This window comes from Myodes glareolus, chromosome 23, assembly GCF_982192425.1.
Source record: "Myodes glareolus chromosome 23, mMyoGla1.1, whole genome shotgun sequence".
NCBI lineage: Eukaryota > Metazoa > Chordata > Mammalia > Rodentia > Cricetidae > Myodes > Myodes glareolus.
The window spans coordinates 39,346,164-39,354,528 of NC_142048.1; the positions used below are offsets into that span (position 1 = coordinate 39,346,164).

The 8,365-nt window shown below is 45.7% G+C and overlaps 1 long non-coding RNA gene across 2 annotated transcripts; it reads right to left on the reverse strand.

Moving 5' to 3' along the window:
- Positions 1-1,799: 1,799 nt before the first annotated feature.
- Positions 1,800-8,205, reverse strand: LOC148118349 (uncharacterized). 2 transcript variants are annotated; one of them, XR_015736178.1, is made up of 2 exons: positions 7,463-8,205; positions 1,800-5,183 (listed from the first exon to the last, which is right to left on the reverse strand). It is a non-coding gene; the product is annotated as an uncharacterized LOC148118349 (long non-coding RNA). The 2 variants fall into 2 exon arrangements; XR_015736177.1 differs by having other exon boundaries at positions 7,458-8,205.
- Between the last annotated feature and the right edge of the window lie 160 nt (positions 8,206-8,365).

Genomic DNA, 8,365 nt, shown 5'->3' on the forward strand with positions numbered 1-8,365 from the left:
CACATTGGAATAGGACAAAACAAATAAACAGAAGGGAAAGAGTTCAGAGAAGAAGGTACAAGAAACGGAGGCCCATGTTTGCTTGGGAATTTCATAAAAACACTACACTGCAAACCATAATATATGTACAAAGGAATCGTAGGATAAAAAGAGATAAGAGAAAAATAAATAAAATTTAAAAAATAAGAAAGGAAAAGCCCAGCATAACATTATTAGACAAAGAACCTTCAAAAACGCTGCTGAGTTCATTTTCTATTGGCCATCTGCCACTGGGCATGCAGCCTGCCCTTAAGAGTGGTTTTCCCAGTGAGACTCCATTGAAGAAAACAAAATTTTCATTTGCAAGTGGTTATCAATTGGAGATTGCTTCTGGGTTAGGGATGGAAACGTGTCCATTTCTTTCAGCTCTAAGATCCCATCTGGTGCAGAGCTGTTCAGACCTGTGCATGCTGCCTTAGTCTCTGAATTCATATGTGCACTCATCTTTTTGATTTAGATCCTGTTTTCTTGGTGTCCTCCATGCCCTCTGGCTCTTACATTCTGCTTCTTCTTCCTTGAGTTTCCCTGATCCTTGAGGGGAGAGATTTGATGGAGACATTCCATTTAGTGCTTAGTGTTCCAAGGTCTCTCACTCTTTTTTTTTTTTTAAATATTTTTTATTTATTATGTACACAATACTCTGTTTTCATGTGTGCCTGCAGGCTAGAAGAGGGCACCAGACCTCATTACAGATGGTTGTGAGCCACCATGTGGTTGCTGGGAATTGAACTCAGGACCTTTGGAAGAGCAGGCAATGCTCTTAACCACTGAGCCATCTCTCCAGTCCCTCTCTCACTCTTTGTACACTTTATTTATTATTGTTACTATTTACCTTTTGAGACAGGGTTTCTCTATGTAGCCTTGGCTGTCCTGGAACTCTCTCTGTAGACCAGGCTGGCCTTGAACTCACAGAGATCCACCAGCCTCTGCCTCCTGCTACCACGCCCAGCTTCCTCTATATACTTTCATTTAAACTTTAAACCTCAGCAATATTTTAGCCAACAGAGCACCTTTGCATTGCTTCTGTTGTGCCCAGATCGTGGAGTTCCCAAAAAAAAACCAAGGACACTGAGTCATGTATGTAAAAGCAAAGAGCCCTTATTTAGCTATTTATTTGGAACATTAGGTACTTTTCCCCTTGGACTGTCCATTCTTGGGTGGTCTCTGGGAAGTTGATCCTGTCATGGCTGGGTCCTACATTTTCCTAAACTTGAAATCTCGTGCTGTCTTTTGAATTCTGTCTCCCAAATTTATTCATTCCATTCTTTTTTGGACAATGTCTTAACACGTCTGCCTATTTGGCCTAGAAAAACGTAGACCAAGTTGGCCTCAAACTCAGGGATCTGTCCCCGCCTCCCTAGTGCTGGGATTATTATACCCAGTCCAAATTCCTAACCAATCACAAGTTAGGTATTATTTCCTCAGGAAATTCTTCTCTACCGTGGGGAATGTGTTTTTGTAGCACTGTATACACAAGTTCCCGTCATGGCACCAGCCATCATATAGTCTCTGTACAGGGCATCTATCCCAGAGCTGGGTATGTCCAGAACAAATTCAGTAATTTACACATACTTGAATCTCTGAGTTCCAGAGAACCAGGCAAAATGTGGGACACAATAAATGTGACCTGAGCTAAAAAGAGGAGTGACCCAAGCTTGGATGTTTTCCTGTCGGATATCCTTTTGAAAGACTCCCCTGGGGCGTCTTCCCTCGGGAGAGGCCCCTGTGCCCCAAAGATCAGTCGAAAACACACAGCCGGATGCAAACTGCAAGAGGTTTATTGGAGATACACAGGCACCTGTGGGCGGCAAAGTCTCTCAGAGGATTTGCGCGCCCCCAGGTTGGGGGTGAGGGATTTTTATAGGAGAGCAGAAGCACGGGTACAGAAGCAAAAAAGCGTGGTTACGGGGATTCATTTCATTGGTCAGTTCAAATAAGGCTAAGCTGAGTGGCACATTCTTGACCTTTTACCTAAATACCAAGGAGGGGGTTGTCCAGACCCACCTGGATACCAAGGAGGGGGTTGTCCTACCTGTTTTTCTTATCTCTTCCTGCCTTCCTAGCTTGGCTGGCGACTAGATGTCTGATCGCACAGCCCCTAACTCGTGACGAGCCTCGCTTTCTACGTGACTCAGGCCTCGCAATCTTCTCTTTCTTTGTTCCTATGACCAATTCAGAAATTCCCTGTTTTGCAGCCAGATAAGGCTGTCCTTGCTCTAACCTCAGGTAGGTATCTTTGCTCAGCGGAGGCCTTTTATGGAGCTTGTTATTTGTTCAGCATTCCAGGAGGTCCTGAGCTAAGTTTGTTATTTGCTCATCCTTTGCAAGAACGGTATGACTGTGGTTAAAGCGAATTGGGGTCCTTCATTCCCCAATTTTTTTTTTTTTTTTTTTTTTTTTTTTTTTTTTTTTAGTGCCTAGTTCTAACCATAGAACTAGATTTCAGTATCCTCTTGACCCTAAAAAAAAACATTGTGTTGGAGGTGCAACATCAAAACCTGAACAGCACCTGTTCTTTTTCTAATAAAGGCAATATTAGTAGCAGAAGCAAAGTTAGGAGTGGTCCCATAAGGGAGGATATCAAAGTAGTCATCCAGGGAGATCTATTCGCATAATCCTCCATCCTTTAAGAATAACAAATCTAATTTCCTTCTATCCTGTAAGACCATTTCTGAGAGGGAAGTCAATGACTCTTCGAGTTTGGAAACAGATTGTTTTAAAGCCCTCAAATCTTAATACATTGAAGTACTGAAGGGCCTGCATTAGGGCAGCGGTACCTGTCCCAACACCGGCAGCTTCTCTAAGGCCCAGGATTACTGCTAGTGTCAGAGAAATAGGTTCTCGTCGAAAGCGAGATGGGTGCCTGTCAAACTCATACCAGTTGTGCAAGCACATAGTAATCTTTGGTAACGTCAAAAATTAACATTGACATGCAAGGCATCAAACCTGTACTACAAACCCATCATCTATCTAAACCAGGAACCAAGTACCAAGTGTCAGGAGTCTTAGGGCCCTTTAGAGTCTCATTACATAACCTCAGTAAAAGTCTGTCTATGATTAGTCCTCTAAACCCAAGCCTTTTGACTGGTAGCTTTGTCAAAAGCCTCGGATACTGTAGTTTGGGTAGTTCAGGAGCTCGCTTCATGTGGGGGGCGTGGATCCAGGCAGAGATGCATACTTCTTTCAGTTGTTTTCAGATCTGATGTCTCTCCATTTCAAGGACCTTTAGACAGGGAAAATAAAGGTCTAGAAAGAATAACATCAGGATTACACATTTTATCCAACTCAGTGAGCAGTAGTAGTTCTCCACATAGGATCTCATAGGGGATGAGTTTAAATCGCCCCTGGGGTATTCCAAACCTGGAACAGGGCAAAAGGGAAGGAGGGCTGTCCAGTCATTTCCGCAGGTCTCTTTTAGAATTCTATTTATCCTTTCTATCTGTCCTGACTCTGGGGTCGGTAAGCACAATGTAATTTCCAATAGATCCCCAATTGGGCGGCCAGTCCCTGACTTACCTGGGCAACAAATGCAGGTCCATTATCAGATCCAATTACCTTGGGTATCCCAAACCTTGGGAAGATTTCTTCTTTGATCTTCTTAGCCACCGCATTGGCTGTCTCAGTCCTGGTAGGAAAAGCTTCTACCCAGCCTGAAAAGGTATCTATAAAAACTAATAAGTACTTGTTGCCATATCTGGCTGGCTTAATTTCTGCAAAATATACTTTCCAATAGGCTCCAGGCCAATCGCCCCTGAGCCTCTTCCCAGGAGCATATATGGAGTGTCCTGCATTAATCATAGCACAGTCCTTGCAGTTTTTGACTACTTCTTCTGCCAAGACAGAGAGTCTGTCGTCTGATTTTCTTTCAGCCACAGCATCTCAAGCTTTTTGGTGTCTTGGCCAAGTATATGTCTTTTCCTGCAGATGTTCTGTATATTGCTCCATGAATATGAGCAGTGGCAAAAGCATACCTGCTGCCAGTGTAGATGCTGAGACTTCTCCCTCTGTCATTCGTATCCAAGCAGCAAGTCCGGCTTTTTGTGCCAACGTCCTTCAGGGAGGCTATGCCCAGGCCATTTGCTTCCCATCCACCACTGCTGTCCCCGCCTTCCGCTTACCTTCAATCACGAAACAGCTGCCATCTGTACACCAGCTCGGACTTTCAGGCCACGGCTGATCCTTCAGATCATTTCTGGTGCCAGCTTCTCAGCGCATTGATGAGTAGACGAGATGTCATCAGTCTCAGGCAGTAGGGTAGCGGGATGGAGGACAGCAGGGGGAGCGAAGGTCACTGGTTCAGTCAACAAAAGGCTTTAATCATCTCCAGCCTGGTTTGAGTAAACCCGATCTGGGCCTTCAGCTTCATTAGCAAGTCTCCTTCTAATAAAGATAGGACGCTCGGGGATAGCCAGGAAGGAATGAGTCATTTGTCCTCTCCCCAAATCTACAGTTCGTGAGGTGGTCCACAGATACTGTTTCTATCCAGTTGCTCCAATTATTAAAGTCTTTTATTCTCTCCCCTCTAATCATCTTTTGCTAGGGTCAGTACCTTAGAGTCCCTTCCTTTCTTCTTTGGGCAATTTCTTGCCCAATGTTCTTTTTCTTTGCAATAAGCACATCGTCCTTTGTCCAAGGGGTGCCTGTCCATGTTCATCTTTGGTCTTCTGTTGCCCAGGTTCCCTATCTGTCTATGTTCTATCTTTTCTTTCTCTCCTACCATTGCGGCCAAAATTCTATCAAATTTCTCTTTTGTCTGTGATCCCTCCAGTCCTCTTTCTTCTGCCTCCATTTTTTTCTCTCTCATGCTTCTCTTTCTCCGTCTCTTATTTATGAAACATTTTCTCTGCCTCCTTTAAATGCTCAAGAAACATAGACGGCAGAGCCCTGCGGTGATGGACTGTCAGCTGCTCCCTACCTGCTTTAAGTTTGACCTTAAAAACATACATGGGGACCTAGATAAGGCCCATCTGTTTACATATTTTTTAACCAAAATTTTTCCTTGCTTTTAGACAACATAGCAAAAATTTCTCTTGCTTTTAGACAACATAAAAACTCTTACCAAAGTCTTTCTTGTGGTTTTTCTCAGTGGGGATATATGGCTATGTTTTAAACTAGAACAGCATACAAGAACAGCATATAAAATCCTATACCAGTGTGAAACATTTGAGACCAGCGATAGGCTCTTTTTTTTAAAAAAATAAAACATTAACCAATGATAATTTTTAAACAAGAACAGCACATACCAGTACGAAACATTTGAGACCAGCAATTTTTTTTAACATTAACCGACAATAATTTGTAACCAGCCCCTATAAATGATGACAGATATTTATAATAGTTATAACCCATAGGATCTGAAAGAGCTCTTTAAGGCTGAGAGCCAAACTTGGGGTGAGGATACACATTTCAAGGCTGTCAAGGCCTGTGCCACAAAGACCTTGTCCCTCCTCATTTGAGCTGGCATGTAGCACACCAATCAAAGACATATAGCACTTCCACCTAGACACAGCATGCCAAGAATATCTCTGTTCCCATCCATTCCTAAGGAAGGAAAAGGCAAAATAGAGTAAGAGATAAGAGGTTGAAGGTCATCTCTGCTGCCTTCATATGAATCTTCCACAGCAGGACATTCAGCATCTACTGGGTCATCTTTTTTTCTTTATTTCTCTTGTCAGTCTTGCTGGCACCCAAATGTATGTAAGCATTCCTAGAAAAACATAAACAAAACTCTCCTCCCAAATTAATATTTAAGAGTATTAAAAATCTCAGTGTAAAAATTCAGCACAATCAGTACTGGAAGTAGGCTGGTTTTGAACTTAGAGACCTATAAGTCTCTGTTTCAAAGAGCAAATCTTGTTTGCCCGTGCCATAAAAGCAGGCCTTAGAATTAAACCGTTTTAAATCTGGCACAGATGAGATTATTGCTCTAAAAATATGAGAAAACCGCTTTCCTGTTCCCAGCCTGGAGTCCTAAGATAACACAGTCACTGGGAATCGAACTTACAACCTCTGGAAGGGAAGGCAGTGCTCTTAACCTCTGAGCCATCTCTTCAGCTCTGCTATTCAGATGAAAAAAAGCCTCTAAGTCTAGCATTGTTTATCTTATCTTATCCGTTGCCTGAGGATAAGTCCGCCTCTGTTACCTAGGATACGGGTAACCAGCAGCAGAAGGCGGCGGCTTCGACAGCTCCGCCTCTGAGGCACGGCCCACTGTGGCGCGCTCAAACAAAGGCATGGCCCTGCCCGGGCCTTGCGCGTTTCCGCCGGCGATCTGTACACCCTGAATGAGCCCGCCCATGTTGCTATGGAAACGCAACTTTCCGCACAGCCCGTGCTCAGGTGCAGAAAAGGTCCTCCGAAAACCGCAACCCTGCCAGAAGGCCGGGACACATAGCCTCTGATGTCAGTCACTTTAGCCCGCCCAAGCCGCCGCAGTGACCTGGCTTTTCCTAGACGCCTCTGCGGACTCCAGCAAATTCCCGCCAGCATCTGGTTAGCATGGCCACGCCTCCCGGACGAGCCAGCACTCTCCGGTGCTGTTCTGCACCTCCCTCCCGAGCAGCCGGGACCATAGGCGTGCGCCACCGCGCCTGGCCCAACTCCGTGTCAGTTAGCCACTGCAACGGTTGCCCAGTATTTCAAACATACATATGAGAGCCAGGCATAGAGCTCTCCCATCAAAATTAGGCGAGAATCACCTCAAAAACTCTGTGGCTCTTTAAGAACAGGGAAGACAGTTGTCAGACACGATCAAACCCCGCCTCCCTACGAGACTCCTGCCCCAAGTCTTTATCAGCCGGTACGCAGGTGGATGGAGAGGGGACGGAAGCCGTGGTTTCCCGTACCCCATTGTCCTCATAGTCCCGCCTTCAGTTACCTCATTTTTTTTCTGCTGTTTTTTCAAATTCCTCCTGCGCTGAACTTAAGGGATTTTTCTTCCCCGTTGCTTTTTGTACCTTCTTCCAGATACCTTAACTTTGATTCTTTAAACAAACAGACAAACCATAAGCTGCACAATAGAACAGACTGACAATCAAACACGCTGCTCAAACGGGGCTATTACAAAGAGGCTCCGGACACCTCGGCCCCCCAAACGAACCTCGTACCTCGGACAAAAGTCCGACTCTGGCCGTGGGTTCAGACAAACGAACCTCGTACCTCGGACAAAAGTCCGACTCTGGTCGTGGGTTCAGACAAATGAGCCCGAAAATTCGAGCTCCCAAATTCCCGCGGGACGTCTCCCGGGGTGCGGGGGGGAAAGTCTGAGCTCGTCAGCTCCTCTCCAAGGCCCGCCAAATACAAATCGACCCAGCTGAATCGTACAAATTCAAATTCGCAGCGCAACAATCAGACGCAAACGACGCAGGACATACAACATAGAACATAAAACATAGAACATAGAATTCTGGCCAGCTCACCTCACCTCCCAGCAGTGATTCGGCGGTCTCTGGGATAGGGGCCTCAACTTCCCGGCCAATGCACCAAATGAAAGACTCCCCTGGGGCGTCTTCCCTCGGGAGAGGCCCCTGTGCCCCAAAGATCAGTCGAAAACACACAGCCGGATGCAAACTGCAAGAGGTTTATTGGAGATACACAGGCACCTGTGGGCGGCAAAGTCTCTCAGAGGATTTGCGCGCCCCCAGGTTGGGGGTGAGGGATTTTTATAGGAGAGCAGAAGCACGGGTACAGAAGCAAAAAAGCGTGGTTACGGGGATTCATTTCATTGGTCAGTTCAAATAAGGCTAAGCTGAGTGGCACATTCTTGACCTTTTACCTAAATACCAAGGAGGGGGTTGTCCAGACCCACCTGGATACCAAGGAGGGGGTTGTCCTACCTGTTTTTCTTATCTCTTCCTGCCTTCCTAGCTTGGCTGGCGACTAGATGTCTGATCGCACAGCCCCTAACTCGTGACGAGCCTCGCTTTCTACGTGACTCAGGCCTCGCAATCTTCTCTTTCTTTGTTCCTATGACCAATTCAGAAATTCCCTGTTTTGCAGCCAGATAAGGCTGTCCTTGCTCTAACCTCAGGTAGGTATCTTTGCTCAGCGGAGGCCTTTTATGGAGCTTGTTATTTGTTCAGCATTCCAGGAGGTCCTGAGCTAAGTTTGTTATTTGCTCATCCTTTGCAAGAACGGTATGACTGTGGTTAAAGCGAATTGGGGTCCTTCACTTTCAGTGGGAAGTTCCCCCATTCCTGAGCCGCCAAGCTGCCAGATGTGTCATGGAGTGACAGTGAAGTCACAGAACCCCGTGAGGCCAAGGTGACGCGTACACAAGCTGGTAGGAGAGCAATAAGTGGGGAGCAGGCCAGAGAATCTTCATGCA